We start from the raw sequence: 5,353 nt of genomic DNA, 5'->3' as shown, positions 1-5,353 counted from the left end.
CATGAACTATAGTAGGGTTTTAGATTGTTGACTTGAGATTGTTATAATCATATGGGTGATGGAGAATGATGTTAATTACACCCAATTGAGATTGTAGAATCACCTAGAAGTAACAGAATGAGAATTAGGTGAAGAAATCACCATTAATGGAGATTGTGGAGCTTTATGCCCACGAAGTATTTGATAAAATGCTTAGATGACTAAAAGCATGGATATTATTGCTAATATAGAATCTCTTTGACTTGTATTGATATAGATCAAAGTTGAAAGGGTTGGCGAACATTATATTATGCTCAAAGGCTGGAATTAAGGTATGTGAGGCTAACTATCTACGTTAGGGAATGTTCATGATTCTCTCTACGCCTCATTCTGCAGACTGAGACTCATGTGGTAACAATACATAAGTCTATAAAGATTACGTGTTGAGTTCATGATATTCAATTTGACTCAGAATACAGTTTAGCCCTAGTTTTATGATATGTTGTAGATCTGTTATCTTCTAGGGTTGCAGTTACAGAATTCGTTCATGGTTATCAATTTGAATATCATGAACTCAACACGTAATCTTTATAGACTTATGTATTGTTACCACATGAGTCTCAGTCTAGAAATTCAGTATGCTCAGAAACAGTCAGTGTTTTCAATTCAGTCCAGCATGTCTATTTCAGTTCAGCATTGTTCATTGTTGTTATGGTCTCAGTCCTTATTAATTAACCATAATTAAACATATGTGATTTTGCCCAAGGGCACAGCACAGTCTTGTGTATACGTATACATGGCCGAGGCCATTGACTGACACACAACTAGGTTGAGGCCATAGCGTGCATTTATTATTGGGCCGAGGCCCCACATATACAAACACAGATAATACAGATGATCCAGATACAGAGCAGGGAGTATTCATATCTCTACTTCCTTGCTATTACAGTTACAGTTATCAGTTTCAGTTTCAGTATTTTATTACTTCAGTTGCTTTACATACCAGTATAATTCAAATGTGCTGATGTCCCTTTTTATTGCTTGGGGGCCTGCATCTCGCGATGTAGGCAACAATATACAGGTTGACGACTCAGCTATTTAGGAGTGCACGTATCAGCTACTGGTGAGCCCCAAATTCCTTCGGGGCATTGTTAGCTATCCAGTTATTTCAGTTCATAGACACCTCTATTATTTAGTATTCTTAGAGGCTTCATAGACACAGTTCAGACAGTAAGATATTTGTTATGTTAGTCTTGTTGACAGTTATACTCAGTTGTTCAGTTGTTTTGGTTTAGCCATGTTGGCTACTTTCAGATATTTTCAGATTGTCTAAGTATTTTCGCATTATGATATTTCAGTCAGACTTTTAGTTAATCCGCATGTGTTAGTTTTATTTTATAAGTCAGTTGTGTTTTGGTATCACATGTTGATTCAGCCATCCAGTTGGTTCGCTCGGTCACATGCAGTCAGGCACCGAGTGTCGTGTTATGTCCAGGCCCAGGTTCGGGGCATGACATCCGAGAGCACCTGTTTTTGACTCCCTTAGGCTAAATAAATTTATTGAATGTAATGGACCACTTAAATCTCATGTTTGTCATTCCCGCACTCTTGGAAAACAGGTTAAATTGCCATTTGTTGCATCTCATTCACAAACATTTATGCCGTTTTATATTGTCCATAGTGATCTTTGGACATCTCCAGTTTTGAGCTCTTCGGGCCACAAATATTATGTTCTGTTCTTGGATGATTACTCTAATTTTTTGTGGACATTTCCCTTATCTAATAAGTCTCAAACTTTATCTTAGTCTTTCGAAATTTCATTCGCACTAAATTTGAATGAGAAATAAAGAACATTCAATGTGATAATGGTCGGGAATTTGATAATGGACCATTCTGGGAGTTTGCAAATATAATGGCTTGTCTTTTCACCTCTCTTGTCCTCATACCTCATCACAAAATGGAAAAGCCGAAAGAAAAATTCGAACAATCAACAACATTGTTCACACTTTACTCACCCATGCGTCATTACCTCCTTCGATTTGGTATCATGCATTACAAATGGCCACCTAGCTCCTCAACATTCTTCCTCATAAAGGATTAGCCTATCAATCTCCTCTCAAAGTACTCTATCACCAAGACCCATCCTATTCTCATCTTCGGGTGTTCGGTTGCCTATGTTACCCCGTTTTCCCATCTAGTACCATTAACAAGCTTCAAGCCCGTTCTACCCCATGTGTGTTATTAGGCTATCCATCCCATCATCGTGGTTACAAATGTTGTGATTTATCATCTAAGAAAATCATCATAAGTCGTCATGTCGTGTTCGATGAAACCCAATTTCCATTTGCTAAGCTGCATGCTTCCTTAGATCATCACCATTATGATTTTCTGGATGATGGACCCTCTCCTTATGTGATCCACCACTTAACCTCACAAATAAGTCCAACTTCCAACAACCATACTCCACTGCCCATTCGTCCTAGCAATCCACCACCCACGGCCCGCACTCTCTCTCTCTCAAATGCTAGCACCAGTCCCACTGTTCAACCCACGAAAGTTTCCTTAGGTCCTGAAAATAGCCTGCCTCCTAGCAACCCAAGTACGACAGTCCATTGTCATTTTCCAACTCAAAAACCGATTAGTAGGAGCCAACATGGGATTGTCAAGCCTAACCCAAAATACAGCTTCCTTACTCATGCTTCCAAATCTCCTCTTCCTCGTAACCCCGTGTCTGCCCTACGTGACCCGAATTGGAAAATAGATATGGAAGATGAATATAAAGCTCTTATTCAAAATAAGACTTGAGATTTGGTGCCCCGCCCACCTAATATCAATGTAATTCGATCTAGGTAGATTTTTAGACATAAAGAAAACTCTGACGGTTCCTTTGAGAGGCATAAAGCCCGATTTGTAGGTGATGGAAAAATTCAATAGGTTGGCGTCGATTGCGGCGATACTTTTAGCCTGGTGGTGAAACCGGAAACCATCCGCACTATTCTCAGTCTAGCTCTCTCTAAAGCATGGCCTATTCACCAACTTGATGTGAAAAATGCTTTCTGATATGGTGAACTCAAGGAAACTGTCTACATGCATCAACCCATGGGTTTTTGAGACCCAACACATCCTGACTATGTCTGTTTACTAAAGAAGTCCTTATATGGTCTCAAGCAAGCTCCTCGGTCCTGGTACAAACGATTTGCCGACTATGTTTCTAGTATTGGTTTCACCCACAGCAAGTTTGATCATTCTCTTTTCATCTACCGCAAAGGTATTGATATGGCTTACCTTCTTTTGTATGTGGATGATATAATCTTGACTACCTCCTCTGATGATCTTCGAAAGTATATCATGACACTTCTCAACTCCGAATTTGCTATAAAGGATTTGGGACCACTCAGTTATTTCTTGGGAATAGCTGTTACTCGTCATGCAGGTAGTTTATTTTTATCTCAAAAGAAGTATGCCGAAGAGATCTAGTGCGGAGGCCGAGTATCGAGGGGTAACCAATGTAGTTTCTGAGTCTTGTTGGCTACGAAATCTTCTTCTAGAACTTCATTGTCAAATACAAAAGGCTACATTGGTATATTGTGATAATGTTAGTGCCATATATCTATCCGAAAATCTTGTTCAACATCAACGCACTAAGCATATCGAGATGGATATTCACTTCGTCCGTGAACAAGTTGCTCATGGTCATGTACGTGTCTTACATGTCTCATCGCTCTATCAGATCGCGGATATATTTACTAAAGGTATTCCTTTGGTTCTATTTGAAGATTTTCAGGACAGTCTAAGCGTCCGCAAACCTCCAGCTTCGACTGCGGGGGTGTGTTAGAATATATGTAAATATCTTTCATTATCTCTGTGAATATGTTAGGAGTATATTTAGTTACCTTTATTGTTAGGTGTATAGTTAGTTACCTTTATTATAGCCTAGGATTATGCTAAGCAATCTTTATATATTATTGACCTGTTGTCAAGGAACAAGGCACGCATAATTACCTTCTTTTAATTGCGAATGCTAGTGGAAAGTAGCCAACTTGAGTGAACTTGTACAGGACTGAGCTTAGCAATAAAAGCTCAAACAAACCAATGATTAGAACATAGATGATTACAAAAAGAATGTGAGTTTTCCATAGCATGATCATAACTAGTACGAGGAGTAAATAAAACATAAGAAATAGTAATAGCTAATTCGGACAAGGGCCTAAAATATCCTTGAACTATTAGAATTGGTGCAAAAATATCCCCCGTCCACCTTTAAGCCCCCAAATACCCCTGTCATCCACCTTTGAGCCCCCAAATACTCCTGCCATCCACCTATGGGGTCTAATATACCCTTATTTTCTAACAGCCCCATGTTGACACCCAATTTTGTCCATCCTTTCGTCCAATTTACATCGTTAAGCTTCTACTTTATTAGATTATTAATTATATTTTTTTTATCACAACTTGTAGTCAAATTTCTTGATGATCTCTATTACTATTATTACTTTTATTATTACTATTATTATTATTATTATTAATAATCTTGAACTTGGACGGATTTTTCGAATAGATTCGGGTCCAAACTTCTGTCATTTTGTTCTTGGCATATTAGATGAAAAGAGGAAAGTTTAGATTTCACAATTAAGGAGGATATTAAGCTATGATTTTTATGATTACTAGTAAGAAATTAAGGTGAATGAATTAAGGAAAGAAAGTGGAATTGAAAAGAGAAGAGAAGAGAAAATCAAACTAGAATAAATGAAAGAATATAAAAGGCACAAAGAAAGGGATTTTGTAGCCGGGGAGTTTCGACGAGAATCGGGGAATGTTTGATTTTAAGGAAATTTAGAGATGACGGGGTCTTAGGAATTTTGAGCAAATAACAATGAGTTATGGATATTTGGTTTTGGGGGTAACCTGATGCCTTTGGGGATTTTTTGTTGGAAAGGTATTATGGGCTGGGTAGAAACTTTAGGAAATGGGTGAAAAAAATTATTTGGTTTATTTGGGGAATATAGTAATTTCAAATAGATTTTCTTGATTTTCATAATGATAATAAAAGTAGAGGGAAGTGTAATAGTAATAGTAATATTAATAGTAATAGTAATAGTAATACTAATAATAATAGTAATAATAATAATAATAGTAATAATAATAATAGTAATAATAATAATAATAATAGTAATAGAGATCATCAAGAAGTTTAACTATAGGTTGTGATAAAAAAATATAATTAATATTAAAATAGAAGCTTAACGATGCAAAAGGATGGACAAAATTGGGCATCAACATGGGACTGTTAGAAATAAGGGTATATTAGACCCCATAGGTGGATGTCAGGGGTATTTGGGAGCTCAAAGGTGAATGACAGGGGTATTTGGGGGTT

This window comes from Lycium barbarum, chromosome 9 (genome assembly GCF_019175385.1).
Source record: "Lycium barbarum isolate Lr01 chromosome 9, ASM1917538v2, whole genome shotgun sequence".
Classification (NCBI taxonomy): Eukaryota; Viridiplantae; Streptophyta; class Magnoliopsida; order Solanales; family Solanaceae; genus Lycium; species Lycium barbarum.
Note: the sequence above shows the minus strand (reverse complement) of the source record.